At 37.3% G+C, this 10,593-nt stretch overlaps 1 protein-coding gene across 1 annotated transcript in view; it reads left to right on the plus strand.

Annotated features, from left to right (window-relative positions):
* GHR (growth hormone receptor) overlaps window positions 1-10,593 on the plus strand; it is a 348,381-nt gene that overhangs the window by 41,087 nt on the left and 296,701 nt on the right.

The raw sequence follows: 10,593 nt of genomic DNA on the forward strand, positions 1-10,593 counted from the left end.
CCAGGTGAGGCGATGCCTCGCCCTGCTTCAGCTCTCGCTGGTCAGGCTGCAGCAGCTGACCAGCACCGATTGTCCGGCACTCCCTAGTGAGATGACCCCAGTACCTCAGTTGAAAATGCAGAAATCACCGGTCTTCTGTGTCGCTCGCGCTGGGAGTTGGAGACTGGAGCTGTTCCTATTCGGCCATCTTGCTCCGCCCCCTAGAATTTTATATTTTATAAGTTCAAAATATGCACTTGAATTTTGTAGGACCTCTTACCCAAATTGAATAATCCTTTGTGCCTTGTTAAATTTTAAGAAGTCACACTATCAACATTATGACATATGGTATATATGATGGCAATAATAAAAATAACACTTATTGTCCACTTTAATGTGCCAACAGTGTTCCAAGTGATTTGCATAAATGTCAAATTTGTTCCACACAATTATCCGATGAACTAAATGTTATTGTTTCCTGGTTTATAGGTGAGGAACACAGAGGCTCAAAGCAGCTATTTGATTTCTCTTATTTCAAAATTAGGGGAAGTGAGATACATTAACCTGTATAACCAGACCTTGTTAACTGTTTTTGGTAAATTCCAATGTGTATTGATTTTCACAAAGACAAAGCACACCATTGTTATATTAAATATTAATTTTTTCATAGTCCCTCAAGGTGCTTACTGGCTATATTGTTATTGTCTTTTGATGTTGTTTATACATGGTGGATTACAGAATTCCATGAACATGAAAAATCTTGACTTTATCCTAGCTTATTACCTATTCTTACCCCCTGCAAAGTAAAAAGTTCACAATAGCATTAGTAAGCCAAGCAAACTACTTACTAGCCACATGAACTTACTAGCCTCTCTGCCTCAGTTTCCTTGTTGGGAAAATGGACAATACCTAACTCAACTCATAAGGATATTTCTAGAATCAGGTATAATATCAAATAAAAATATATTTCATTTTTCCTAGAAGATACCCATGTGTATCTTAGGTACTGATGCATTCATAGTGATGCAGGACATAAAATGTTTATTCTTTTGCTTAGCAACAACTATCCATGGAGATTTTTCCACTTTAGAGATTTAATTCCATTAAAGGTTTTTAGATTGATTGGACAATGAGAATGTTTTTGTCTCTCTGAAACTGAGGCTGAAAGTTGATTTCATTCTCACACTTATTCCCAGCAAAGGCTCCTTCCATGCTATCACCATAGCTAACTGCTGCCAGGCTCTTTTCAGTGTAGATGGACAACATGATGGATTAATTTCTCTTGCTGAAGTCATTTCTACTCTTCATTGCTGAAAGGTTGCTTATTTGTGTGCTCAGCTTCTTGAATAAGTTGGCACATTCAGTGGATCTCCCCTTGTATAGTTCATACTCACTTGTCAGTAAAAGATTTGTTGTGTGCAGGAAGGGAGTTGGGGGGCAATAGCTCCTTCCTGCTAAGCAATCTAAATTATGAGTTGAGCCTTTCATTCATTGCTTTATATGTGGCTGTATGCTTGCTATTAACTAATTGTTGCTGTTTATGGGAAAAATAGTTGCCTTTTGAAAAGAAAAAACTGAAAAGAGGTATCCATATTCTTCTCAGGTCTTAGTCCATGGGTGAGTGGGTATGTGCATAAACATATCTATATACATGTGCAGGTAAATATACATTTATATACATGTGGTATATGGGCATACTTAGTGTAACTAATGCTATATATAATTCATGTGGCAAATTCAATAAGGACAACAGTAACAAAAAGGCCAGGGAATGTAATCTTCTCCCCTGAATACTTCAGCTGCCCAAGAAACTTATTTGTCTTTCATATTGTGGAGTAAATAAAGTTTTATTTTAAAGCAACTTTCTCAGATCTTTTTAAAAAATGTTTTTAAGTACAGGGTCTTGCTCTATTGCCCAGGCTAGGGTGCAGTGGCATGATCATGACTCATTGCAGCCTGGAACTCCTGAGCTCAAGTGATCCTCCTGTCTCAGTCTCCCAAGTAGCTGGGACTACAGGTGCAAGCCACTGTATCTGTCTAATTTTTTTTTCATATTTTTTGGACATGGGGTCTGGCTATGTTGCCCAGGCTGGCCTTAAACTCTTGGGGTCAAACAATCCTTCTGCTTCTGCCTCCCAAGAACCTGGGATTACAGGCACGAGCCACTCAGATCCCTTTGTGTGGCATGTATAAAACCAATATTTTAAAACTCAGAGCAATCTTTTTTTAATCCTTGGAATAACCTTATGAAGATAGTAAATAACAAATGCTCTGAGATCTATAATCTCTACTATAAAGATTTATTTAAATATTTATGAATTTTTATTTTCATAATTAGTATTTTATATAGTTATAGTAAATGGTATTTTATAAATGTATAAATACATTAATGTTTTTAAAATTTATTTTGGAGTTTTATGTTGGCTTCAAGATAATGTTAAAATGCCTAAGCTCTTTTTTTTTTTTTTTTTTTTTTTTTTTTTTTTTTTTTTTTTTTTTTGAGGCCGGAGTCTCGCTCTATCGGCCCCGGACATGGAAGTGGGCAGTGGCCAGATCTCAGCTGCAACTGCAAGCTCCGCCCCCCGGGTTTAGCGGCATTCTCCTGCCTCAGCCTCCGCCGAGTAGCGGGACTACAGGCGCCCGGCCACCTCGCCCGGCCTAGTTTTCTTTGTATTTTAGTAGAGACGGGCGTTTCACCGTGTTAGCCAGGATGGTCTCGATCTCCTGACCTCGTGATTCCGCCCGTCTCAGGGGCCTCCCAAAGTGCTGGGATTACAGGCTTGAGCCCGGCCCAATGTTAAGTCTTTTAACGGTTAACTTATTAATACAGTTTTCAGCTTTTATTTGTTCAAACTCAAGTAATGAAAATTTCTGCTTAAAGGAGAAGGTTTTACTTCCAGCCTCTTCAGGATTAACTTGAAAGAAAATGTCGTTAAACTCAAAAAGCTATACATATTACACCACCAAATACCTGCTTTCTGGCACTAATAAATTAGTTTTTTGAATGCGTCCACCTTAGTAATGAATTATCTGCTTGCATATACTTCTGTTTTAAAGGATAAATGCCATTTGTTACCTGTGTTTCAGTCACAGATTTTTACTAAAGTTTGCTCCCTGGTATAAAACACAGAATGGGGACCGGGCGCCTTGGCTCAAGCCTGTAATCCCAGCACTTTGGGAGGCCGAGACGGGTGGATCACGAGGTCAGCAGATCGAGACCATCCTGGCTAACCCGGTGAAACCCCGTCTCTACTAAAAAATACAAAACACTACCCCGGCGCGGTGGCGGGCACCTGTAGTCCCAGCTACTCGGGAGCCTGAGGCAAGAGAATGACATAAACCTGGGAGGTGGAGCTTGCAGTGAGCCAAGATCCGGCCACTGCACTCCAGCCTGGGCGACAGTGCCAGACTCCATCTCAAAAATAAAATAAAATAAAATAAAACACAGAATGGGAATTTGCAGTATAATTGTGGAAAAAATCAATTTGTTTCCTATATTAAGAGCCTATAAGCAAGGTAGAGATGGCTAACTGAGGAAGTTGAATGGTAACATCCAAGCTAAGAGCCAGTTCAAGAATACAATCCCATTCTCAATAGCCACAGACAGAATAAAATACCTAGGAATACAGCTAATCAAGGACGGGAAAGACCTCTACAACAATAATTATAAAACGTTACTCAGAGAAATCAGAGATGGCACAAAAAAATAGAAAAACATTCCATGCTAATGGATAGGAAGAATCAATATTGTGAAAATAGCCATACTGCCCAAAGCAATGAACAGAATCAGTGTATGTCAAACTACCAATAACATTCTCCACAGAGGCAGACAAAACTATTTAAAAATTTATACTGAACCAAAGGAAAGCTCAAATAACCAAGGCAACTCAAAGCAAAAACAACAAAGCTGGTGGCATGATGTTATCTGACTTCAAATCATACTACAAGGCTACAGTAACCAAAACAGCATGTCGCTGGCACAAAAACAGACACATAGACAAATGGAACAGATTAGAGAGCCCAGAAATAATGTCACACACCTACAACAATCTGATCTTTGATAAAGCTGACAAAAACAAGAAATGGGGAAAGGACTCTCTATTCAATAAACAGGGCTGGGAAGCTATCTAGCCATATGCAGAAGATTGAAGCTGGACCCCTCCTTATACCATATAAAAAATCATCTTGAGATACATTATAAACTTAAATGTAAAACCTAAAACCATAAAAAACCCTGGAAGATAACCTAGGAAATGACATTCTCGACATAGGACCTGGCAAAGATTTCATGACAGAGATGCCATGACAAAGATTGCAAAAGCAATTGCAACAAGAACAAAAATTGACAAATGGAAAGTAATTAAACTGAAGAGCTTCTGCACAGCAAAAGATCTATCAACAGAGTAAACAGCCTACAGGATGGAAGAAAATATTTGCAAACTACACATCTGACAAAAGTCTGGTATTCAGAATCCATAACAAACTTAAACAAATCAACAAGCAAAAAACAAACCAATTAAAAAGTGAGCAAAGGACATTAATAGACATTTTTCAAAGGAAGACATACATGTGGCCAACAAGCAGATGAAAAAATGCTCAGTATCACTAATCATTATGGAAATGCAAATCAAAACCACAATGAGATACCGTCTCACAAGTCAGAATGGCTATTATCAAAAAAAATGAAAAGCAGATGCTTATGAGGTTGTAGAGAAAAGGGAATGCTTATAAACTGCTGGTGGGAATGTAAATTAGTTTCAGCAATTGTGATAAACAGTTTGGTAGTTTCTCAAAGAACTCAAAGTAGAATTACCATTAGACCCAACAATCCCATTATTGGACATAAACCCAAAGGAATATAAATCATTTTACCATAAAGACACATGCATATATATTTTCATTGCAGCACTATGACAGAGACACAATAACAAAGACATGGAATCAAACTAAATGTCCATCAATAGTAGACTGGATAAAGAAAACGTGATACATATATACCATGGAATACCACGTAACCATAAAAAGAAATGAGATCATGTCATTTGTAGCAACATGGATGAAGCTGGAGGCCATTATCATAAGTGAACTAACACAGGAACAGAAAACCAAATACAACAAGTTCTCATTCATAAGTGGAACCTAAACATTGAGTACATATGGAAACAAGAGAACAGCAGACACTGGGGCCTACTCAAGGGTAGAGGGAGGGAAGAGGATGAGGCTTTAAAAACTACCTATTAGATACTATGCTTATTACCTGAGTGGCAACATAATCTGTACACCATACCCCTCTGACATGCCATTTGCCTATATAACAAACCTGAATAGTACTCCTGAACTTAAAAGTTAAAAGAAAAAACAAAAGATTAATGAGTGTGATACTAGAACAATATTATGATGCAGGACTATTTTTTGTGTGTTTGCTAGCTGGGCCTGAGATTTGATAAGTAAGTCCAATTGTCCTAATCCACTAGTGATGATGTTCTAGGCTTTGAAATTCAAACTACTACTACTCCACTTTGAGTGAGACTGCATGAGAATTGGACCCAGCCTGGGGCTTTAGACACCATGGTTCAAATCTTGCCCTTATCATTTTTTAGCCACATGTTGTGCACTGAATGTTTGTGTTTCCCAGCTCCCCAAATTCATAGGTTGAAGCCCTAACCTCCAATGTGGCTGAATTTGAGATTAGGGCCTGTGAGGAGCTGGTAAAAGTTAAATGAAGTCTTAAGGATAGGTCGCCAATCCTATAGAGTTGGTGCTCTTACAAGAAGAGGAAGAGACACCAGAGTCCTCTCTCTTTGCTATCTGAGGACATGGTGAGAAGTGGCCATCTGCAAGCTCAGAAGAGAGCCCTCACCAGGAACTTAAGTGTCTGGCACCTTGATCTTGGACTTCCCAACCTCCAGAACTGTGAGAAATAATTTTTCATTGTTTAAATCACCCAAACTGTAGTATTTTGTTATAGCATGTAAGCAGGTTAAAATTTCCAATCCTGGTTCTACCTTTACTAGCTATCACTTTTACTAGCTAACACATTACATTTTCTTCAACTTGCTACATGCTTTTGTTGTGAATTTTAAATGAAATTGCTTAAGTACTTTGCTTATCATGCTGCTGACCCATAGTAGGCACTTAAAGTTAGTTTCCAGGAAGTTTGGAATGGATCTTACTTATTTATGCAAATGGTTGACTTTGATGGTGCTTGTTCCTCTCTGGAAAGCGTTCAACTCCCATTAGAATAGTCCTATGACTGCAGTAATTTTGTATGTTAAACTTACATTTTTATCTGCAGAATGTTAAATCTGCAAACACCATCCGTCAACCCAAAAGCAAAAAAGAGTGTTTCCTAATAGTTAATAGTTGGTAGGTTAATAGGAAATCTAGAAAAAAAAGTTTAATAATGAAGGCTATATTAATACCCAGTCTCATTTGAGTGCCTGTCAGTAAGGAAGTAGTTATCTTTCATTGTTAATCAATGAAGACTAATTGGCATAATTAGGGCTCTGGTGTGTTTTCTTCAAATGGTCTTCTAGGACCTAATTTAATATCACTTGAGAGGCTTAAAGAGGATCCCATGTTTCCAAATGTATCTTAGAGTCCTCAGCTGCCCAACATCCCACCATTAGTCATGCTTTGCAGATGAAAAATTGAAGACTCCTTGTCTCTGAATATCTGGGGTATGCTTTTATTCCTAGGATGAACTTATTCTTTGCCAATAAGGAAGAAAAAGGGACAGAGGTGATTTATAAGAGCAGTTCTAGTGAGTGAAATGTGGGCCCTAGCAAAGGAGGACACAGCTGCCCCTTGTAATAGTGGAGGGAAGGATGGAGGCAGGCTGGCTGTACTTTGCCATCCTCAATCCCAAACCCTATCTGTTTACCACAGTGGACCTTTTTTCTGAACTCTGACCTCATTATTTCATTCATTATCCACATAATATTCATCAATGTTCTCCAAGGCTTTTAGAGTAAATCTTTAACATTTCCCCAAAAGTCACAAGGTCTGACACCTGCCTTCCTTTTTCCAGCTTCATATCATAATCCTCCTTTTTGGCAGTGGCCACACTGATCATCTTCCAGGTCCCCAAACTCAGCATTTGCTTTCCATTGTGAACACCTTACATCATGACTGTCAGCCCAATTGTCATTTCCTTGGGGAGGCCTTCCTGAACCCTGGGACTGGATCATATTCCCCTATCATGTGCTTTCATAGCACCATGAATGTCTCCTTGGTGGCAGTCCCCAGCAGGAGAATTCTGTGTTTATCTGTATGACTGTTTCATAAATGTTTGTCTTCCTCCCAATAGTCTGTCAGCACTTTGGGAGCCAGTTGTGTTTTGCTCTTGATTCTACCTCCAGCGCAGGATGTCTCTTAGTATTTATGGAAGGGGACATGAAAAAAGAAAAAGTCCACTGCATGAAGATTTAATCCAGTGAGACTGAGGCCTGAACATCTAGCTTTAGGGAAACCAGCTACTAGCAGGACAGACTGGTAGGGACTAGGTGAGGAGAATGGAAAAACACAGCGAATGAGCATCATTTTCTTTAAGATTTTGCCTCTGGTAGACCCCTCCAAGTAACAGATTCCAAAGAGATTGTGAATATTCTCCCTCTGGTATGGAGTCTCCTGTCCTGTCAGAAACATGGTACCCAGAGGCCAAAGCTGCTACATAAGCAAGTTGTCATGAAACTATTCCAGGACAGGTTGGACAGGTTTCAGAAGTAGGGTCTTAAAAATGAGTATTAAATCTAATGTTCACCCAGATACATTTCCAACCCACATATAGACACCGAATTTAGCAATGAAAATGGATGTTAATCTGTTAAGGATTTATTTGAAATGTTGGTTTTCTCTCGTCCATCTGATACAGGTCATAGCTCTGTTTCTGTCATTAGATTGATTTTCATGTTTCTCAACAGACTCTCAGAGATAAGTTTAATTTTTCAGCATGGCCATAGGAATGATGAAGTCATTCCTCATTAAGATGAAGTTAAGCAAAATTTAATAGTACTTGTTTAGGATTCCTTATTTACTTTTCTACACAAAAGAGTTGCAAGGGGAAAACAAAACTTTAGATTTGAGTAACTTCATTAATTCAAATATAGATTTAAACCACTTTGTCATAATATGCAACTGAACTATTGCTTTTTTCCCCACAGGTCTGTTTTCAAATAGATAATGAGATTATATAAATAATTACCTTATATAAACATAAGGTTACTCATTATTGAAAGCAATTTTCTTTTTTTGTTTCTGGTGTATTATGGTTTAAGAGTGAGTCTTTGTTTTTAGATATTTGAAAACAAAATGCGTGTGTGCGTGTGCATGTGTATGTGTGTGGATATGTACATCTAGGGAGGTCGTCAAATTCAAAAATTATAATACAAGGTTGTAATGTCAGCACTTCCTATTGCATAGTTTTATAATGGGATATATAGCTATGCATTAAAATGCATTACTGAAATGGAAAATCAGGATGTGTTAAAAATGAATTAGTAATCATATTAAGATCTGAATGGGAACTAGCATACAATCTAACTTAAGTTTTTGAAAAATAAAAAAAATCCAGAAAATAATTAATAAGTTAGTTTCAGTATTACACTGATAAATATTTCAAGAATAAGCTATAAAAAATAAGGAGGTAGATTTATTATTTTAAGGTTCATGCTAAAAGATTGTAATATTTATTTAACTTTAATTTAGAATAAGATTACTATCATCTCTCTAAGCATTTATGTAATAATGTATTATTTACTTTTCCATTAAATATTACTGAGATAAATAAGGAGTCATGGTGACTCCTTATTATATAATTTCATAAGCAGGGTTTTCTTAGGTGAAAACTAATCGTGTCCTGCTATAAATGTATATTGAGAGAGAAGCTGAATAGACAAGCTCCATGATTTAGTCAATGACACGACTTCAGGGAAAATGTTTTTATGCCTTATTGGCCATATCTTTTAATACTTGCATTGAAAATAAAATTACATGCCAAGATTATGAGGGTTGTGAAATTTTATAATTAGATATTTAAGTCCTAAATTGATTAGCAGCAGTATAAACGTAGAAATGGATTTTGGGTTAAATCTGAGAACTATTTTCTTATACTAAAATTTGCATGCAGATGACAATAGAAAAATCAAATGTTTTCCTGGAAAATTTTCAAATGGGACAAATAGTCATCTTTCTGGAAATATGAAATAAAGGGAGTGGTAGTGGTTGGACTATAAACCTCTTTGAAGGCCTTTTAATCTTTAGCTGTAATTCATGTTTTATCATCATTGAATTTTAAAAACAGAAAATACCTTAGAAATAATTTAGTGTTACCCTGTTGATATTACCAAAAAAAAAAAAAAAAAAGTGCTCAGAGTCACATAACTTGATTCAGTCAGAGCTGGTGCTAGATGCTCAGTCTTCTGACTTCTAATTCAGTTTGCTTTCATTATCTACTACTTGCTGCTGACTCAGAGCTCCTCAGCTATCTGCAAGTGGATGTGTTTATTGAGCATTTATGATGTACATGTACTACTCTCAATGAGAAGGATGTAATGGTGAATGGGAGCTTACTTTCTGACTCAAATATTAGTTTTCTCTCTTTGTGTTCCAAATGAAAGTGTCCTTTTGCTTTATCTGAAGCAGAAAGTTGTAAGTTTGCTTATTTTACTTTTGAAATTTTAGAGAATTGGCAGTGGAGTCGTGCCATCAGAAACACATACATGCAATGCATGGATGCACTGTGTGAATGAGCTCTCTGGAAGGTGGTAGATTATGGGAAAGAAGGAAGCTCAGAAACAGAGTGAACCAAGTCAAGAGGAAAGAGAGAAGAAACAGGCAAGTGTGGAGCAGAGGAAAAGTAGGAGGGTCATGAATCCATTCTACAGGTGTGTGCTGAGAGACTGGAAGAAGGAAAAGAACCAAGGAAGTCTCTGCCATGTTATCTTAGTTTTGTTAAGGGCATAAAGAGATTGAAGAGGGTTTAACTAGGCCATCCTTAACCCTAGGTAATCCCTAGAGTCCTTAGCAGAACTAATAATCTAAATTATTAATGTCTGTGTGTGCACACACACAGAATGCACTTGATAATGTCTATCATTATGAGTATCTTCTGTCTTCTCCACTACAAGGAAAGGAAGGGAATGTGACCCTCTTTCCAGATTAGAAGTAACTAGGGCATAGTAACACAAATGGATGAATTAAACTGTTTGAAATGGTGCACTGGAATATATTTATTTTGGGGTAAATCATGAAGATATGAAAAAGGAAGAGATTCTCTTTTGAGAAAAAGTTTGTTTCCTATTGTCAATTGAGCAACTCTGTGAACATTCTAAAGATAAAGAATGATTATTCTGTAAAGTGCTGGGATTTCTGGTGCTGTGTGACAAAGTTCGCTTCCTTTTGTCTAAGTTAGTTATAATAATCTTTAATGAAAAGCAGAGGGGTCCCCTGGTTTGGAACAAGTACCTGAGTCAAGAGTCGACAAGTAGAATACCTGGGCCCAGAGGATTCTGTCGAGTTGACAAAGCCAGAACAGTACATTTGGACAGAAAGAGTTTGATTTTCTTATACTGAATGTGATGATCTTGAAGAACAGATTTTTTTTTTTTTTTTTTT

Source organism: Rhinopithecus bieti, unplaced genomic scaffold, assembly GCF_001698545.2.
Source record: "Rhinopithecus bieti isolate Rb0 unplaced genomic scaffold, ASM169854v2 scaffold_3610, whole genome shotgun sequence".
NCBI lineage: Eukaryota > Metazoa > Chordata > Mammalia > Primates > Cercopithecidae > Rhinopithecus > Rhinopithecus bieti.